At 39.9% G+C, this 21,838-nt stretch overlaps 1 protein-coding gene across 2 annotated transcripts in view; it reads left to right on the top strand.

The window, feature by feature from the left end:
- The first annotated feature begins 19,655 nt into the window (after positions 1 to 19,655).
- Positions 19,656 to 21,838, top strand: part of si:ch211-71n6.4 (para-nitrobenzyl esterase) — a 70,382-nt gene continuing 68,199 nt past the window's right edge. Inside the window, exon 1 of one of the 2 annotated variants that reach the window (XM_039754920.1) lies at positions 19,656 to 19,749. The gene's annotated coding sequence lies outside the window, so the exon portion shown is untranslated. Of the gene's footprint in view, positions 19,870 to 21,838 lie in introns of both variants that reach the window. The other variant, XM_039754917.1, reaches the window with a different exon arrangement.

Below are 21,838 nucleotides of genomic sequence, written 5' to 3'. Positions count from 1 at the left end.
TTTTTATTGAAGTGTCATGTTTGTAACTAATTTACTAGGTTGTAAGTTAATTTCTTAACATGTAAAAATATTTTTTTTTTATTTTATTATTCTTTATTTATCCCGAAGGATATTACTTGGTTTTCGCACACCTCTTGGGGTCAGAGCGCAGGGTCAGCCATTGTACAGCGCCCCTGGAACAATTGAAGGTTAAGGGCCTTGCTCAAGGGCCCAGCAGAGTAGCATCTCTTTTGGCAGTGGTGGGGATTCGAACTGGTAACCTTTGGGATAGTTTTATTTAAACTATGCTAGAGAAAACACAAGTGATGGTCTCCTGAGCACTAGAAATAGTTCTTTTCACACAGTCTATTTGTTGGCATATACCAAAAGAAGTTCATAGACATAATGCATGCTGGTTGCATTTTTCTTTTTCGTTATTGCAGTTCACTGCCTTTTGAGGATGTGGTAAATGGCAATAAATTCAAGGTAATGGCGAGTGATTACATTTATCCATCCATCCATTTTCCAACCCGCTGAATCCGAACACAGGGTCACGGGGGTCTGCTGGAGCCAATCCCAGCCAACACAGGGCACAAGGCAGGAACCAATCCCGGGCAGGGTGCCAACCCACCGCAGGATTACATTCATCTTACGATGAAACATTTCTATCATGATAGTAGTGCAGCCTTCCACGATGGCATTGACTCCATCCATGGCACTTGTGTGATTTGAACAGTGTGCTAATGATGTAAACCACAACCACCATTCCAGTCATCTGGGGCCTCATGTATAACGCCGTGCGTAGAACTCGCACTATAACATGGCGTAAGCACAAAAGCCGAAATGTGCTTACGCACAGAAAAATCCAGATGCAGGAATCTGTGCATACTCCAACTTCCACGTCCTTCCGTTACATAAATCCCGATCAGCATGAAAACTAACGCCGGCACGCCGCATTATGTAACGCCCCAAATCCTCCCAGAATTACGCCTCTTTGAATATGCAAATCAATATAAATCGCCTTAAGCGCAGCCTTCTGTGAAAAGGGAAAAGCACGGGGGAAAATATAAGAATTTCAGCGAATACCAAGTGGAGGCAAAGGAAAAACATACTATTTGTTCAAATAAACCGTGGTATAATCAACAAAATCAAGTTGATCGAGTGACATAGCGTGTTGGAGAAACTTGAAAGCTCACATTCACAAAATCGCACAGTGCCGGAAATCAAAAAGAAGTCACATATCAAAGTCGCCGTGAAAAAAAGAGTTGTAAGCCCACTGTCTGAGTGTCATATGAAAGTTTATTAGGGTACAGAGAAAAAAGGCACACGGTGGGGAAAAGCACTAAATGTCAACTTCAATCTCGACATTTCCACTTTAATCACGTAGTTTATTTTGTCATTTAGTAGAACATCATAAACTTCATCTTAAAATCGCTTAATTAACCAGTTTCTCAAATCACATCGTAATTAAAGTAGCACGCTAAATGCTTTGTTTTGTATTTGATCTTCTACTGTATGTGATCTATGTGTGTGAATCACTACTTGCTTCTTAAACTGGCTCTCTTCCTCCAGCTGGACACAGAGTCCATTACATTTGTGATATTACAGCTCTCTGAATAACTAAAATACTGAGATGTATACGTGATGTCATTTTCATGATGATAGGAGCTAAAGCATATTATTAAACATCAAACATTTATCTTTTGTCGAAATTTGTCGCTGCGTTTTTAGCTGTGTTGTTATTTTCTCTTTCTGTTTTATATTCAATATATATATGCGTGCGCCCAAGAGTCCTTGCTTTTCTTTCCCAAGTAACCGACGCCACACAATCAGCTCTGTAATAGAAGTTAAGCCATCTGTAAGCTTAGCGCTGATTCTTCAAAACGCTTAAAGAACATTGAAATATCTTCGTAGTACATGTTTAATTATTCTATCCTTCACGACACTCCCAGTGAAGAATATAGATTATTTAAATGAAGTTAAAGTTTTATGTGTATAATTTAACAAACATATTTTGCTGCATTTCACCTTAAAAATATCGTCATCATATGTAAATACGCGCTTTATAAAGTGGCTCAGGTTGTGAGATATTATAACTGTAGTGCAAGTTTACAGTGGGGTGATTGTACTTATAAGTACAAACCGTTCTACAAGGAGCAATTGATTGAGTGCATTTAAAGTTCTTGGGATTAAACTGTTTCTGAACTGCGAGGTCTGTACAGGAAAGGCTTTAAAACGTTTTGCAGTGGCTGAGACAGCGTGTCCTTAAAGCTGTATACCGATAATTCTCTTTCCGATCAGCTGCTGCTGTGATTCACACTCAGATACAGTGATATAAATACTCCGAGTGCAGTGAGAGCAATATGGAAAAAGATGATCCGCTGTGGCAACTTCTAACGGGAGGAGCTGAAAGAAGAAGAAGAAGGAGAAGTGACAGTAACAACGCTAAAGCAGTTATGGTATTTGGAATACTATGGTTGTTCCTGACCATTATATTGTTACAAGTTAATTACAATCAGATGCATTACACTAATAAACAATATGCGGTTAGTTTCTGTGTATTTATAAAGCCGCGTCATGAAAATAATGAGTAATCACACAAGAACAGTACCATTGCTTTGACGCTGGGTGCCGCCAGTTTGTAAAACCAAGCGGAGAACTTTGCATGCATAAGGCATGAGGTACCGTGGAAAAGTTCGTGGCTTTACGCCAAGTGTAGGTTTTATACATCACAATTTGAACGTGGAAAAGTTCTTACGCAACATTTCTGTGCGTACACACCGTTTATACATGAGGCCCCTGGTCTCTATCTAACTGGGTGTTTATACCAGATCCTGGAATGGCACTTGAGAGAGTGTTTTCTACCACTGCAATTAAAAGACTAATTAATCGCGTATCTTAAGTTGCATGCTCTCATTGTGTCAGCTGAGGTTTTTCTCTGGACTCGGGTTAACTAGCATCTTTTACTTAGTGTGGGAGTGTGCTGTGGACTGACAACTCCTCCAAGGTTGGTTGTTTATGTTCCTGGGATACAATCCTGTGGAATAAGTGGGTACAGGAAACGGATGGATGGATTTTTTTGCTATGCAAATGGATGTTGTTATAATTAAATAACCAACCTCCAATGTGTGTGGCCAGTGTTGAATTTGGAGAAAGATAAAGTAAAAGTCATGACCCCCACCTATGTTTTTTCTGACAATAAAAAAAAATGTTTAAATACATACATAGATTCTTTTTCCATTTCTTCACATTCCAGATATCCAAATCTCACCTATAATTTTAGTTGTGTCATACCGTAAATGCTGGCAAACCAGCCATTATAACCATAATGAGTTCAGATGTTGATGCTGTACACCTAAATCTATTCTGCACCTCCCTTGACCCTCTCCCAGAAGAGAATGAATGATTCCCTACAAATGTGGAGTGAGCGGCTGCCTCATGTGGCTTAGTTCAAGTTCTTCAGGGTCTTCTTGATGAGAGTAGAGAAGATTATGACACTGACTAGTGAAGCAATACAGCAGCAGTTTCATGGATGTGGTACTGGACTGTGCTAGTGAAGTGGGACCTAAATTCTACTAGAAGTAGCTTTCAATTACCTGGTCGTTTTATATCCTCTTGCTTAACTATGACCACCATGTCATCATGAGGATGAAGAAATCTGTATCATGAACCAGTTTGCCACCCTGACACAGAGCAGTGCTGCAGCTCAAGTTAGTTAAGAGCACAGAAAGTACCAGCATATCAATTTGATGGTAAAGCAGGCTAAAATCAAAAGAAACAAGTCAACAATAATCTTATGTATTTAAATTTGAGCCGATTGTAGAAAGCAAAGAGAATGAAGAACCAAAACGCACACCTAGTAACATTTGGGCCTGATAATAAACTTGATTACTGAACAATAATAAATAGCAACCCCATACTCTATAAAAGCTTAAGAGCACTGATTATTCCACTTTCACTTTGTTAGTGGCCCCAGAAATGTCTCCAAAATAAAAAATGAGAAATGAGAACTGGGAACTGGCCAAGGCTAATCTCATACTGTTCCCTGGCAACATTAACACCATTGGTATTGCTGTTTCAGTAACTGCCATTACATTCTGCTGCCCACCATCACACCCTTTGGCACTAAGAACAAGGTAAGCTCTAATGGGTGTATTGGGATCTTCTTTATCCTTTATCCCTGAAAATCTTTCCTTTTCCTCAAATCCTCTTCAAGCTTGTCCCTTTCCCCTGCCAGATGGGCTTCTGCCACTCAAGCCTCTGGCCCCCTCCACCAGCCCATGGTGGGCTCATAGACTGCTGCCTTACCATATAGCTTGTGTTGACAGTGATCTGTGATGCCCTCATCTCCACCCACTGAAGTCCACCTCCCCATGTACTGTGGCTAACAACTGGGACAGACTTATCGTGCCCAACAGTGAATTTTGACTCGGCATAAGCACAAGAGATTAGGAAGAAATGATTGCATTCCAGGGGATGTGACTCAAAAGAGAAGAACTGAACATCTTGCCAGATCTGCGCCCATAGGCTCAGAGTAACCTGACAGCATTGATAATGGTGCTGGAAAGAATATTCAGACACATCAGGGTACAAGAGTGCATACAACATGCCCTGTCTACCAGACAATGGAATGACCATGAGAAATGGAAGATATTAGTAGTAGATATCCAATTGCTGATATGTCAGGAATGTCCTGAATTTCCAGAAGATCTGCTCTTGTAGTCACTTCTTCAGGCCCTGACATTGCTGAAGATCCAGCAGCATGAATGTCTAACAATGATTGCAAGGGTTAATTGGTTAGAGGCAATTCTCTGCCAGCTGGTAAGAGCAGTCACCATTTTAAGAAAATGTGAGAAGACATAGCTCCTGAAAGGAGAGTGGTTGACATTTTTGACTGGTGCCATAAAGAAAGGCCATAAAGCACAGGCTGTAATGGTTTCACCATTGAGTTCAGCAGCAAATGCTACTGATAAGTAATTCAATGCCACAGTATCATTCTCCACCACCAATCCTATCCTCATCATGGCCAAAGTGTGAATGAAGAGCAACCTCACTACTTTGAGAAGTTTGTGACCCATTGCAAGAAGATGGAAATGATCACCAGGATGGCTAACCACTTGGAGCTGTGTAACAGTGTTATCATTAATAACAGTAGCAAGAGTGGCGGCAGCAATGGATGCATTCCAGCAGGTAGAAACACATGATGATTTTAATTGGGGGCTGTTAGGCAAATTAGTTGCTTCCTTCCAGTGCTGCCAGAGGAAAGCAAAGACTTAGTGAGTGGACCTTTTTAGGATAACTAGCTAAAACTAACATTTAGCTTTCTACCACCAGTTCACACTGTAATGGCATGGAGAAACACTATGCCGATGATGCATTTTTTAATGTCTTCAAATAAAACATTGGATCTGAAACAAAATATGGTAAATGAACTCCATATGCTATTTTCATATATGTTACGATATCAGGAGTTTAGACTCCCTGTCACACTTAATGAGTCAAAGGTACTGACAGTCGATCTAGATTTTATGGGTTTACAAAAGGTTGGTTGGAGGCTTTTTGAACAATCACACACAAGATCATAGGGTGAGACCACTACACAGGACTCACAATACTTGCACAATTTGACACTGTGAAGAATGACATGATATTTCACTGTACTTCTGCTTTTGTAGCTAAATGTAGCTAAGCTCACTTTCAGTATTCACTTGATTAGTCGATATCTAGCTAATTGCTTAGCTAATATTAGCTAATTGGTTAAAAGAACAAACATACGGTGCTACCTGGTATTACTCAGTACTTCTTCTTTAATATTTGTGTGAAGAAACATCATACAGCAGATGTTTCTCTTGCCACAGTTCGACAAATGTGTTCTTCTTCTGACATGCCCACTAATGTTTTGCAGAAATGTTTGGAAAAGGACCACTTTCTGATTGGTCAATGGGAAGTTAGTCCACACTTAAACAGATAAATGTAAAAATGCTGTTTTCATTTAGAATGTTTTCTGTCCTCACTAATTGTCACTGAAACTGCAACAACACATAAACTGAAATGCCAGAAGCACAAGGGTAAGAAAGAGTACCCGAAGGAAACATTGCAGTATACCAAACCTATTTGTGTGGACAGATGATTTACTACTGCTTTTAAAAGTTACCTATGATCATGGGGTAGCTGAAGCCATGGAATATATAGACTGGACGTGTTGTCAAAATAAAACAGTTAAATATTCAAGTGTTTCAAGGCACATTTTAGGTGATACAGAGAAGTTCAAAGATGAGACCACTGTCATGCCACGTATAATGATGTAATGAAACAAAAAAACTAGAATGAACTGCCACTGTTTACCAACTCTTCAATGAACAACCACACAACTGCTCCAAATACCATAGGTACTCTCACCAGCCACTTTATTAGGTACACCTTCCTAGTACTGGGCTGGACCCCCTTTTGCCTTCAGACAAGGTACTGGAAACATTCCTCAGGGATTTTGATCCATATTGACATGACAGCATCATGCAGTTGCTGCAGATTTGTCAGCTGTACCATCCTTTATTCAAAACTCCTGTTTTACCACATCCCAAAGGTGCTCTATTGGACTGAGATCTGGCGAGTGTGCAGGCCATTTGAGTACAGTAAACTCATTGTCATGTTCAAGAAATCAGCTTGACATGATCTGAGCTTTGTGACATGGCATGTTATCCTGCTGGAAGTAGTCATCAGAAAATGGATACACTGCAGTGATAAAGGGATTGACATGGTCAGCAGCAATACTCAGGTAGGCTACGGCATTTAAATGATGCTCAGTTGGTACTAAGGGGTCCAAAGTGTGCCAAGAAAATATCCTCCACAACATTACACCATCACCAGCCTTAACCAATGATACAAGGCAGGATGGATCCATGCTTTCATGTTGTTGATGTCAAATTCTGACCCTACCATTCAAATATTGCCGCAGAAATAGAGACTCATCTTCAATATTCTATTGTCCAATTTGATGAGCCAAAGCTTCAGTTGCCTGTTCTTAGCTGACAGGAGTGGAACTGGTGTGGTTTCCTGATGCTGTAGTCCATTAAGTTCGACAAATTGTGTATTTAGAGATGCTCTTCTGCATACCTCAGCTGTAATGAGTGCTTATTTGAGTTACAGCTTGGAACCAGTCTGGCCATTCTCCTCTGACCTCTGGCATCAATAAGGGCCACTCTCTGTAAATTCTAGAGATGGTTGTGTGTGAAAATCCCAGTAGATCAGCAGTTTCTGAAATACTCAGACCAGCCATCTGGCACAAACAACCATGCCACATTCAAAGTCACTTAAATCACCTTTCTTCCCCATTCTGATGCTCAGGTTAAACTGCAGCAGGTCAACTTGACAATGTTTACATACGTAAATGAATTGAGTTGCTGCCATGTGATTGGCTGAGTAGATATGTGCGCTAAGGTGATGAACAGGTGTACCTAATAAAGTGGCCGGTACATTTACAGTCCTACCAAAGAAAGAAACAAGTGGCAAAAGTCTCACACATTACAACCACAAAGGGCATTACAGCAACAGAACAGAAGTTAGCGCCTGTTCACATAACAATCATGCACCAACATTTTCAAAAAATCTATGCATTTCCCATCCATACTGCAATGCTAGACCTGGTCTTCTGAAATTTTATTGTACTTTTTAGGTCATCCTTCTTTGGGAAAGTGTTAGATTTACTCTAAGGAATGTATTTTTTGGTTAAAAAGAAGTTTTTAGATTTTAACATAAAAAATATTTAAAGAGTACCTTTTTGGTAACAAAATTTGGCTTTTGTAATGAACGCCATCATCAATTACACAAACAGTATATCAGTAAGGGAAACTGAGCGAACACTTGTGCAGTCTGAAAACATTGAGAGCTTTTGAAAAGATTTGTTTTTGGTGGTTGAAAATACTACTTCAGCGTGGACAGAAATTCGGAAATGTGTCCTTTTTTAATTGTTTTAGTCTTATCTGTGTTAATGTGGACTTGGTCTAATAAACCTGAAAAGAAGAAGTGGCTTGCATGACCTTTCACACTTGAACTGAAGATGACATACTGTAGACTGAATTTTTCAATATCTAATTGAAACACTGCGTACCCATAAGCTACTTGGATCGGGTTGGGACATATCTCATATCATGCAAGTGGCAATGTTGTGACCTTCAGCAAACTATCTTGCGTTTTTGTGCTGGTTGGGAAGACCACTCAGAAATTCACTAATCGTGTTAAAATTGAAGCTGATTTGGAGTACATATTGACATCACCTTCTCAAACCTATTGTAAACCACTAACACCCCAAACCCAACAGCACAGACACAGTTCTAGATGACAATATATAGATTTACTAGCCATCCCCCGTGGCTTCACCCACGTGTTAGTGAAACAGGACAGTGAGAAGGGCACCACCCAGCTCTCTACTCCCTCTTCCCACTCCCTTCGGCCTGCAGCCTCTGTCTCAGATTAGTGCGAAGATATCGCTCCTGCAAGCGAACTATGATTCTTAGCGTGGTGAGAGAAAGCGGAAAATCAATCGGAATGTTCAAATAAATTATAGAAAAAAAGATCTAAATCCATTAAGTAGTTCTCTCGTCCGCTAACTAAGCGGAGTTAAGGTTACACCCCGAGGCAGACCTGTGAGTGAAGGGGTCCCCTTCCCCCCTCCCCTCTCAGATTTGTGCTATTAAATCGGTAATGCAAGCGAACTATGATACTTAGCACAATGAGAAAGTTGCAAAATCAACGCAATGTTCAAGCAAATTACAGAAAAAAACCCGATCTAAATCTGTTAAGTAGTTCTCTCGTGAAAAGCAGACAGACATACAAATGGGTCTAAAAAAGTATAAGAAATTTTGCGCTTGGACCACAAAATTTTTAAAACTGTTTCTTAGCAAGCACCTATGGGCCAAGGGTAAGCTACATTTTGTGATGAGTGAGTCAGTGGTATTTGGCTTTTTATATATATAGATTGCCACAAATACATCATACACAATCCACAATCCCAACAATACAACTCCTCCCTTCTCCACTCTTCCCTGGTGAGGTTCGTCTGACTACTTTCCCAACTCTGACTCCCTGGGTGAAGCAAAGCAGCTTCCTTTAGACTGAACCTGGGATTACTTCTGGTGTATACATTGTATCCAGAATGCACCCTGGAACAGGAGAGCCCGCCTCCACCAGTTCCCCCTAATGGCATTTACGAACCACAACAGGGCTGCCCACCAAAATTACAATTAAAATTACACATGCGAGAGGGATTTTACCACCCAGTGGACTTTGGAAGCACATGCCACTGGGAAGTTGTCTCCACCTGTCCATCCATTATAATGCCCTCCCAACCAGGAAAGGTACCACTAACCTACCTGATAGGCATGTCCGTCCAGCCACATCCTCCCATTATAAAAATGCATCCTGTCTGGGTAAGGAACCATCCATCCTGGTCAGGATGCCAGCCAACCCAGATTGTCCATTACACTATTTATGCCAATTCAGGGTTTGAGGCAGGTCCTATATTGGCAGCATTAAGCAAAAACCAGGAAAAAGTTATGGACAGGACACCAGTCTACTGCACGGTTCAAAGGCACAAGCTAGTCTGGAGTCGCCAATTCTGCTAAACTGTCACTTTTTCAAAATATAGGAGGGTACGGGATTTAAACCCTGGATGCTGGATCCATGAGATGACAGTGCTAACCACTGTGCCACTGACAGTGAAGTATTAAAACAAATACTTTTACATATTTAAACCATGTTGAGCACAAGCATCATTTTCATAGTATGACTAAGACTAGCTGTAGGAAGCAGGATTAATGTTAATCCAACCCTCCACAGATTTTATTGACCTGCTTTTTTCACTATCGGGATATGTGCATTGATCTTTTTGTTAAAACCCTGAGGCAGTTTTACATTGCAACAGTTACTTTGTGTAACTGAAAATCGGCTCTTGTCTGCAAGTTAACCACTAAGTGAAGATGTACGCATACGTCCTTGTAATTCTCTGTTTAAGTACTGACCTTGTACTTTATCTCCATCCAGGACTGGCAAGTACGTTGTGCTTAGTGCTGCTGGGAAGTGCAGTGTCTTCTATGACCTTGTTTTGGACCAGAGCAGCATTCAAGGTTGGTTCCTAAGTTGTGTCCAATGCTTCCAGAATATTTCTCGGGCATTCTGTACTGAACAAGTGGATTAGAAAATGTATAAGTGTATGGATGTTTTAAACATTTGTTAAAATAATAGTTTAAAAATAGTTAGGTGGATTGGCGACTCTAAATTGGCCCTAGTGTGTGCTTGGTGTGTGGGTGTGTTTGTGTGTGTCCTGCGGTGTGTTGGCACCCTGCCCAGGATTGGTTCCTGCCTTGTGCCCAGTGTTGGCTGGGATTGGCTCCAGCAGACCCCCGTGACCCTGTATTCGGATTCAGCAGGTTAGAAAATGGATGGATGGATAGAAGACACTGAAAGTAAAGCAATGGCAGTGTTCTGGGAATTCATGCTTTGAATTCTGAAGGTAGTCCCTTTTGAGCACAGGTGCTATGAATGTTACATTTATTATTTTTTTTTAATGTATGTGTTTTGTATAGGCACTCTTCACTGAGTGCAGGCTCAGAGCCATGTAGCACGTTCACGGGTAAAATAAAACTACAAACTTCACATAATGCACAAAACATAAAAATAAAGGTTAATTGAAACACACAAAAAAACAAAGCAATTTCAAACCTGTCCTCCTACATTCCTAGTTGTAACCTTAGATCTTTTAAAAGCAGTCTACTTATTTTCCCAAGAGCTAAGCATAAAAGAAGTGGTGAGGGTGGCCTTTTGTTGTTATGTATCAAAAATCTGGAATACTTTACCAACAGAGATACACCAGACTGATACGGAATATTAAAAAAAAACTCTTAAAGACTCACTTTTTATTTCACTTTTTCATAGCTACATTTTTTTTCTACTAATAGACTATTGTCGCAAGAATGACTCAAGACTATTGGAAAGGTTTGGGGCAGCCACCCATTTAATATGCCCTGGCTGCAAAAGGTTGAATTGAAGCAAGTTGTTTAAAAGACTGAGTCCAAAACAGAACTGAATATGTGGAGGTAAGATGGCAGCTCTAAAGGCTGGTGGAGGAAGTGATGTCATTTATGCCAGAGCCGGAAGTGACATTTTTGGTTGGGACTGAAAGTGACATTCTCTCACGAGCCGAAGGCCGGAAGTGACATCATCGCAAAAGGGGGCGGGATTTCCAAGGAATGGTCTGCAAGGAACTGAGAGAGACAGTCAGCAAACTCCGCCGCCCCCCAGTCTGATGTAGAATTACAATTACTCAAGCCCTTTAGCTGCCTTCTATTCGCATGTGTGTGACACTATACACATATACAGTCATTTGAAAAAGTTTGGGAACCCCTCTCAGCCTGCATAATAATTTACTCTACTTTCAACAAAAAAGATAACAGTGGTATGTCTTTCATTTCCTAGGAACATCTGAGTACTGGGATGTTTGCCGAACAAAGATTTTTAGCGAAACAGTATTTAGTTTTATAAAATTAAATCAAATGTGAAAAACTGGCTGTGCAAAAATGTGGGGCCCCTTGTAATTTTGCTGATTTGAATGCATGTAAATGCTCAATGCTGATTACTTGCAACACCAAATTGGTTGGATTAACTCATTAACCCTTGAACTTCATAGACAGGTGTGTCCAATCATGAGAAAAGGTATTTAAGGTGGTCAGTTGCAAGTTGTGCTTCCCTTTGACTCTCCTCTGAAGAGTGACAACATGGGATCCTCAAAGCAACTCTCAAAAGATCTGAAAACAAAGATTGTTCAGTATCATGGTTTAGGGGAAGGCTACAAAATGCTCTCTCAGAGGTTTAAACTGTCAGTTTCAACTGTAAGGAATGTAATAAGGAAATGGAAGGCCACAGGCACAGTTGCTGTTAAACCCCTGTCTGGCAGGCCAAGAAAAATACAGTTGCGGCATATGCGCAAGATTATGAGAATGGTTACAGACAACTCACAGATCACTTCCAAAGACCTGTAAGAACATCTTGCTGCAGATGGTGTATCTGTACATTGTTCTACAATTCAGCACAAATTGTACAAAGAACATCTGTATGGTAGTGTGATGAGAAAGAAGCCCTTTCTGCACTCACGCCACAAACAGAGTCACTTGTTGTATGCAAATGCTCATTCAGGCAAGCCAGATTCATTTTGGAACAAAGTGCTTTGGAGTGATGAGACAAAAATTGAGTTATTGGAAGTTAAACTCATGCAAAAATGTAATACATTACAACATGGTTTGAATAGAAACAAGAGTTTTATGGCCAGATATGAGGATTGTTTGCATCTCTCAAACTGACACAGACAACCTGTCTACATATCTACATTGTTTTGAAAAACTCATTAGAAACTTCAAAAGACTTTGCTGGACAGTTATCTTATCCAAAGATCTTGATCATACATTGTTCTTCTCTCTTTTTAAATGAACCCTAGCCTGAAGGAATCTATTAATTTTTTACATTTAAGGTTTCTCACTTAAAGATTTACCAATGCTGTTTCTTGTCCTAGTGTGTATGTAAACACAGGGAACTCCAGTTTCTGTATTATATCTTGCCTGAAGAAGGGGCCTCAGTTGCTCGAACGCTTGCATATTGTAATCTTTTTAGTTAGCCAATAAAAGGTGTCATTTTGCTTGACTTTTCACTACATTCATAATGGCTAACACGGTACAACACCCTAGTGCTACTTGGTCATAACAAAAAGCGCTTTGCATGGTGGAAAAAGAACACCGCATTCCAAGAAAAACACCTGCTACCTACTGTCAAATTTGGTGGCAGTTCCATCATCCTGTGGGGCTGTGTGGCTAGTTCAGTGTCAGATGAATTCAACCCAATATCAACAAATTCTTCAGGATAATGTTCAAGCATCAGTCACAAAGTTGAAGTTATGCAGGGGTTCGATATTCCAACAAGACAATGACCCAAAACACAGTTCGACATCTACAAAGGCATTCATGCAGAGGGAGAAGTACAATGTTTTGAAATGGCCGTCACAGTCCCCTGACTTGAATATCATCGAAAATCTATGGGATGATTTGAAGCAGGCTGTCCGTGCTCAGCAGCCATCATATTTAACTGAACTGGAGAGATTTTGTATAGAAGAATGGTCAAAAATACCTCCATCCAGACACTCATCAAAGGCTATAGGAGGCGTCTAGAGGCTGTTATATTTACAAAAGGAGGCTCAAGTAAGTACTGATGTAATATCTCTGTTGTGGTGCCCAAATGTATGCAGCCTGTCTAATTTTGTTATGATGCATATTGCATTTTTTCTGTTAATCCAATAAACTTAATGTCACTGATGAAATACTACTGTTTCCATAAGGCATGCCATATATTAAAAGGAAGTTGCTACTTTGAAAGCTCAGCCAATGATAAACAAAAATCCAAAGAATTAAGAGGGGTTGCCAAACTTTTTCATATGACTGTAGAATTATCATATTCTTTATGGACATGTAATCATTATTAATGCCTACTTTTCTCTGCTTTCTGTGATACTCATATGAAAGCAGATACTTGAACCTCCACGAGACACACTGTCCTGAATCCTCTACAATGAAGCACAGAAACAAAGAGGAGCGACTTAAGTGCATTTATGTTACATACAATACCCAGTAGGGGCTGGATGGTCTTTTGGTCTTGGAATCGGTATAGATTTTGCTTTTTTTTCTCCAGATTATGTAGTTTGTTTTATTTTTTATGTTCTCCCAGCCATTTGACCTTATCATCATACTCATCTTTAAAGATGTAGAATAAAATACTATATACATAAGGACTCCTTTCTACTAATTATACATCTACTTAATGTAATCCTATATTGATTTAGTTTTATTTATTTATTATTTTTACCAATTTTTTTTTTCTTTTCTTGCAACTATTTTTATTGTAAAGCTTTTTGAGATGCATCCTGTGTATGAAAATGTGCTATAGAAAGAAAATTCTTGTTGTTGTTGAAAGGATTCTAGCAAACATTTCCGTTATTATTATCACTGAGATATGGCTACTTGACAAATGATGAGAAGAAAATAAAGACTCCAGTCAGGTTTATCCCTGGAAGAAAATAATCCTCTGGGGGTCAACTGTCAGTAATAATGCAAAGTCCTAGAAATACTCAGACACAGTCACAATTCCAAATAACTAGAAGAATTGGCCGCCCATCCTCTCCTAGGCGTTCTGCACTATAAGCTTGTGCTGGGCAGTGTAATAAGAAGAGAATATTTCATGTTTCATTTTCTGACACCCCTTGAGATGATTTAGGAAAATGATTTTCAAACTGGGCAGCATATCTTATTATCTAGGGGCAATAAACCTACTGAGATTGATGTTCTTAATAAAAATTAATTCAAGTTTCCCTTTATCAGTGTAGTTATAGGCTAGAGCAGTGGCTCTCAACCTGTGTGTTACTTGAATAGCTGCTAGGTAGTATATAAGTAAACACAAAAAATAAGCAGAGGAAAAAAAAAGGGTTTCATATGGACTACAGTATTGGTTATACAGCTTCTGAAGTGAGTCTCCAGTGAGCTATTTAACAATTTAAGACTAAAAAAATTGTGGTACTTCAAAACATTTAACTGTTGAAAGTGGTAAACCAAGAAAAAAGATTAAAAACCAGTGACTTTGCAATATTACATAACATTTGATTGCATATGCAACAACAGTCTGCCGTAGTTAAACTTTTGTTTTGATTAATAGGTGTACTATTAACCAAAATCATGCTATATGACTGCTGTAGTCACAGCTGGACTTATGCCCAGTTTATCATGGACTGTAGCGAGGGGCATCAGAGGGCAATGGGGGCCAAGAAATAAATCAAAAATTAGGAATAAATATTTCTTCTTTCTTCTTCTTATTTCTTTTCCAAACATTATGACTCTTACCTTCTTTCCTTTTCTGCATGGAAATTAACCTTTATTTTTCTTTCCCTTTGCAAATGCACACTGATACAGTCCTTCACTTACCTGTCACTTTGCACTGTAGTACAAATAAAAACATTCTTTGATGCAACGATAAAGTAGAGAGACACACTAGAGTTCACAAAACTGAACAGAATGTTAAAACTAACAAATCACTCAGACTTTGGAAAGGTCTTTTGATAATGAAGCGATACAGACTTGTACAATTACTGAGTTGGCAATGTCTCTGTCTAACAATAGCTGTTTTATTGGTATCTCGACTGTCTGCAAAATGGTGAAGAACTAAGCTTGCTGATGTATTTTTTTTCTTAATTTTACCTTTAAAGCTGAACGCACATGAAAATAATATAGTGTCAGAATTATGTCTCTCTATTATAATAAAAAATCCTGGGACAAGACGAGACTTTTTAGCCTGGGATGAGATGTGACTTTTTCAGAGAGATACTTTCACGTCCCGCGAGACGAGACTTTGTGTCAAGAGATTTAACCACGCCCGGGGCCGGAAATAAAAGACAAAGAGTAGAAGACAAAGTAGAACAATGTAAAGAGGTTCAAAAACATTGGCGCGATGCACATGCACAGAGCAGGCTAGAGATAATGAAAGTACTAAAATTTGAAAGTCTCAAAACAATGATAGTAAAGATCACATTAGCGCAAACAAATGGAAATTATTACTCAGTGCTGGCTGGGATTGGCTCCAGCAGACCCCCGTGACCTTGTAGTTAGGGTATAGCGGGTTGGATAATGGATGGATGGATGAAATAACGTAACAGCGAAAAGAGATCAAATATATTGTTCGGATTTAAACTTTAAGTCGGAGACTTGTAGATCATCTAATTCGTGTTGCCATCAGGGAAAAGTAGTGTTTCTCCCCAATGAAGAGGCATATCCGCCAGAATTAAAAGATTTGTTGTTTGGTGAAAGTGAAATCCACATACGTGAATGGCAGAGATGCGAAGTGGCAGGTGCATAGCACAGGCTGGAGGGGTTGGTAAGCGAAGCAAGCAGGGGGCAATGCCCCCTAGGTTTTTAAATATTTTCTCTCCGTCTCTCCAACTCTGTCTGTTTCACTTTCTCTCAAAATAGATGGCAAAAAGCTCAGACTGCCATTGTTTTTAAAATTTAACTTGGCAGAGTCTCTCTGTTGTGGAATCACTGGCTGTTCTTGTGTTGTGCTGTTATGGTTATTCTGCATACTCTGTCTCTCTATATATACATTATTCATAATTTTGGAGGCTGTATTTGTGCTTTTAGTGGTTATTCATTTAAATATCGCATGCTTTCTCTGCTCAGGAGCTTCTTGCTGTTTTTCTGTGGTGCCTATTCAAGTCTCAGCTACACCTAAACCTCTACATTAAACATTAGCTTTGTTATCTGACTTCCCTTGGTGCAGTTAATAATAATAATAATAATAATAATAATAATAATATAATAATAATAATAATAATAATACATTTTATTTATATAGCGCCTTTCCCACGCTCAAGGCACTTCACAGAGTTTAAGAAAGAACGGCAGGGTATACAGTATATAGCATTGTACTAAACCAGATAAATAAATAAAGCAGAGTAAGATAGTGAATTGAGAGAAAAGCCTAACAGACAACATAATTGATGGTCTAGCACACACACACAGGTTACATGAGCATCTTGACATAGAGGTAAACTGAGAGAAGGGTAGTAAAGTCAGGAAGAGCTAAATGACTTCCTGAACAGATGAGTTTTGAGTTGTTTTTTTAAAAGAATTCATGGAGTCAGCTAATCTAATTAATTTCGGTAAGTCATTCCAGAGTCTGGGCACTATGCAGCTGAAGGCCCTGTCACCCATGGAGTGTAGATTAGTGTGGGGCACAACAAGATTGCCAGAATCAGAGGACCTTAGTGGGCAGGCAGGCACATAGTGATGGAGAAGGTCACTGATGTAGTTTGGCGCAAGGTCGATGAGGCTTTGTAGGTTATTAGTAGAATTTTATATTCAATTCTGTAAGACGCGGGGAGCCAGTAAAGGCGGAGCAGGATGGGTCTGATGTGCTCGCTGCTGCTAGTTCAAGTAAGGACTCTTACAGCCGAGTTTTGAATAAGCTGGAGCTGTGATATAAGATTAGAAGGGGCACCTGCCAACAGCGAGTTACAATAATCTATGCGGGATGTGATAAAAGCATTGACTAGTTTCTCAGCATTAGAAAAGGAGAGGAAGGAACGAACACAGGATATGTTATGGAGGTGAAAGTAAGAAAGTTTCTTAATGTGATTTATGTGGGCAGAGTAAGAAAGGGAGAAATCAAAAATGACACCAAGATTCTTTGCAGTAGAGGCAGGTCTGATGAGATCACCACCAAGATTGACTGGGAAGGAGCTCATTTTGTTAAATTGCATTTTAGTCCCAATTTGCAGGAGTTCAGTTTTGTTGCAATTTAATTTTAAAGAGTTTTACTCCATCTAGGTATTAATTTCACTGAGGCAGGTTGTAAGCTGAGAAAGCTCTGGTGAAGTTCCACTTTTAACATTGAAATAGAGTTGAGTATTGTCTGTATAATGATAACCCAGTCCAAAGCTACGAATAATATGGCCAAGGGGAAGCATATAAATACAGAAGAAAAGAGGGCCGAGGACAGAGCCCTGAGGAACTCCTTGTGTGAATGGCGCTGAGCTGGATCTACTGTTGCCAAGACTAAATACTGTTGCCAAGACTAACAAACCTTTGCCTATCAGTCAGATAGAACTTGAACCACTGGAGGGCAGTGCCAGAGATACCCAGAATGTTCTCCATTCTGGACAGTAGAATGTCATGTCTGACAGTGTCAAATGCTGCACTGAGGACCAATAGAATTAATATGCTGGTTGGTCCCCCATGACCCTATAGTTAGGATATAGCGGGCTGGAAAATGGATGGATGGATGGTTTGTCCAGAGTCTGCTGCCATAAGCAAATCATTGGTTACCTGTAGCAGAGCAGTTTCACAGTTGTGCTGCACTCTGAAACCAGGCTCAAAGGGTTCCATCAAATTATTAGAGGTTAAGTAATTGGTGAGTTGGGATGCTACAACGCGCTCAAGACCTTTTGACAGAAAAGGTAAATGGGAAATAGGCCGAAAATTGTTTAGATTGTCAGCATCAAGACCAGACTTTTTTTAACATTGGAGTTATAGAAGTGATTTTAAAAGTGAGCGGCACAGAGCCAGTGTCAAAGGAGGAGTTTATTATTGTTGTAATAGTCGGGATTATGGCATGGAGGCAGGATTTAAGTAGTGTGCTGGGAATGGGGTCCAGCACACAAGTAGTTAGGAGGGGCCTGGACAATGGCTCAAGCCTACAGGGACCTCTGCCTTCTAACATCTAATTCTCCTTCTGACTTTTAGCATTTAGCATATTAATGTAGAGCTTTGACCAACATTTTGCAGGAGCCCTGGCTTTAACAAGTTTGGGAACCACTGGTTTAGAACACAAGAAAAATAAATCCTTAGACGGAATGGCAGCCCATCACAGAGGCACTCAATAACTTGTACATGCTGAGTCAATTCAGTGTCTCAAATCAAAGTAATGCACACAGAGAGGGAGTTGGAACACCAAGGTAATTGTAAAAAAACACTCAAATATGGAAGTGTGCAAATTCCATACACACAATGAACCCAGGGGTTATGAGAAACAGAGCTAATCATAGCAGCACTGTAAGTACAGCCTTCCTAAAATAATAATAATTCTTTGCATTTATATAGCGCTTTTCTCACTGCTCAAAGCGCTCAGCAATTGCAAGTTATGGGCCTTGCTCAAAAGCCCAACAGAGCAGAGTCCCTTTTGGCATTTATGGGATTCGAATCAGCAACCTTCCAATTGCCAGTGCAGATCCCTAACCTTAGAGCCTTAAGTCTCTTATTTCCCAATGATATATATTCCCAAGACTAATATACAGTATATCATTAACTTCTATTATTACCATTGCATTATTTTTCATTATATATGTTTGTATTTTTTTTCATTTAATGAGGGAACCCCTGATGCTTGAAACTGGTTCAGCTGCACCATTTACAGTTTTGCACCATATGGTCCATGGTAAATCCGGCACTTGGAGTTTCCTGTGGTGTCCCTGTTCAGCACCGCGAACACGAGGAGATCCGTGACAATTTCACCTTAGTGCGTCTGCGCCAAATCAGAAGCGACACTGAATTCCACGGGGAACAGACATCTTCATAACACCTTCCTTCCCTCGGTGCCCTAAGCACGTACTTGTTTTCCTTGATTAATCCAGCCCAGTTCAGTGCCCATTTCCCATTCCTCATCATAAACGCCGTGTGTGTTTGACGAGGCAAGGCGGTCTTAAAGTAATAAGGAGATGAAAAAGTAAGGCGGCCACCAAATACTCAAGGCCAATGAAAAGTGATCCTTTTCCACGCATTAAATAAAAAGATAAAAAGCATTGGTTCCGTTTAATCCCGATTAAAATATATCTTATTTTACAAAATTCTTTGGTTATCTTCTTTCAATTTATTTTAAAATGCAAGTCACATAACCAGCACGATTCTAACATTCTTAGGAATGATTACCACATAAGCCCGATGCTAAAGAGCAAAAGAATGAGCAAGGTCAACGGTGGGGTCGAAACAACACAGAAATATAGGAGAAACTAGGAGCCGAGAGAGACTTTAGGCACGCTAGGGGGGCGGAGTCAGATGGGGGAGTGGTAAGGTGAAGCTAGGTTTTTTAGTTTGCTACGGCTCTTGGCAGAGAAGACAGACACGAAGAAGTGATTTCAATTCATGCGTGTGTTTTACTGGATAAAGTCACACGTGTTACACAGTACTCTACTGTTAAGTACGTGAGCGTAACGGTGCACTGTACGGTGTTCAACTGCAGTTTGAATTCTGTTTGTTTGATGTATGAGTCGTGGAAGTTCCGATGTTTAGCGCATTACTTGGCTATCGCAAGACGCACGTAAGTCTGACTTCTCTTGCACGCCTGTGCAGCGGTTTGGGGAGGGGGAGGGGGAATGGTCACTCAGATAGACGCACGCGCAAGTGAGATTTGATTTATGTGGCTCCGTGTGCAGCTAAATCCAGTCCTTTGATATTACGATACCTGTTTGTGAGATACAGTTGTGCTTGAAAGTTTGTGAACCCTTTAGAATTTTCTATATTTCTGCATAAATATGACCTAAAACATCATCAGATTTTCACTCAAGTCCTAAAAGTAGATAAAGAGAAACCAGTTAAACAAATGAGACAAAAATATTATACTTGGTCATTTATTTATTGAGGAAAATGATCGAATATTACATATTTGTGAGTGGCAAAAGTATGTGAACCTTTGCTTTCAGTATCTGGTGTGACCCCACTTTGCAGCAGTAACTGCAGCTAAACGTTTCCGGTAACTTTTGCTCATTCCTGCTTGGAGGAATTTTAGCCCATTCCTCCGTACAGAACAGCTTCAGTTCTGGGATGTTGGTGGGTTTCCTCAAATTAACTGCTCGCTTCAGGCCCTTCCACAACATTTCGATTGGATTAAGGTCAGGACTTTGACTTGGCCATTCCAAAACATTAACTTTATTCTTCTTTAACCATTCTTTGGTAGAACGACTTGTGTGCTTAGGGTCGTTGTCTTGCTGCATGACCCACCTTCTCTTGAGATTCAGTTCATGGACAGATGTCCTGACATTTTCCTTTAGAATTCTCTGATATAATTCAGAATTCATTGTTCCATCAATGAAGGCAAGCCGTCCTGGCCCAGATGCAGCAAAACAGGCCCAAACCATGATACTATCACCACCATGTTTCACAGATGGGATAAGGTTCTTATGCTGGAATGCAGTGTTTTCCTTTCTCCAAACATAACTCTTTTCATTTAAACCATAAAGTTCTATTTTGGTCTCATCCGTCCACAAAACATTCTTCCAATAGCCTTCTGGTTTGTCCACATGATCTTTAGCAAACTGCAGATGAGCAGCAATGTTTTTTTTGGAGAGCAGTGGCTTTCTCCTTGCAACCTTGCCATGCACACCATTGTTGTTCAGTGTTCTGCTGATGGTGGACTCATGAACATGAACATTACCCAATGTGAGAGAGGCCTTCAGTTGCTTAGAAGTTACACAGGGGTCATTTGGGACCTCGCTGACTATTACACTCCTTGCTTGGAGTGATCTTTGTTGGTCGACCACTCCTGGGGAGGGTAACAATGGTCTTGAATTTTCTCCATTTGTACACAGTTTGTCTGACTGTGGATTGGTGGAGTCCAAACTCTTTAGAGATGGTTTTGTAACCTTTTCCAGCCTGATGAGCATCAACAACTCTTTTTCTGAGGTCCTCAGCAATCTCCTTTGTTCGTGCAATGATACACTTCCACAAACGTGTGTTGAGAAGAGCAGACTTTGATAGATCCCTGTTCTTTAAATAACACAGGGTGCCCACTCACACCTGATTGTCATCCTATTGATTGAAAACACCTGACTCGAATTTCACCTTCAAACTAACTGCTAATCCTAAAGGTTCACATACTTTTGCCACTCACACATATGTAATATTCGATCATTTTCCTCAATAAATAAATGACCAAGTATAATATTTTTGTCTCATTTGTTTAACTGGTTTCTTTTTATCTACTTTTAGGACTTGAGTTAAAATCTGATGATGTTTTAGGTCATATTTATGCAGAAATATAGAAAATTCTAAAGGGTTCACAAATTTTCAAGTACAACTGTAAATAGCACTTTACTGCCTTTGTTTTTCTAATTACTACTTTCTTACGCACTCGGTTGTCTGGCAACTGAAAGGTGCAAAGCCTTTTGTGTGGATGGTGGCAAGACTTGTTAAACTAGGTTTCGGTTGCAGCTGAACAAGAGTGAACCATCCAAGTGTTCCTTTTTGTGAGAACTAATTTCCTACATACTACTCTACTCATTATGTAGCAT

Source organism: Polypterus senegalus, chromosome 1 (genome assembly GCF_016835505.1).
Source record: "Polypterus senegalus isolate Bchr_013 chromosome 1, ASM1683550v1, whole genome shotgun sequence".
In the NCBI taxonomy this organism is placed as follows: domain Eukaryota; kingdom Metazoa; phylum Chordata; class Cladistia; order Polypteriformes; family Polypteridae; genus Polypterus; species Polypterus senegalus.
The sequence above is the reverse complement of the archived record's forward strand: the minus strand, read 5'-3'. Positions and strand labels throughout refer to the sequence as shown.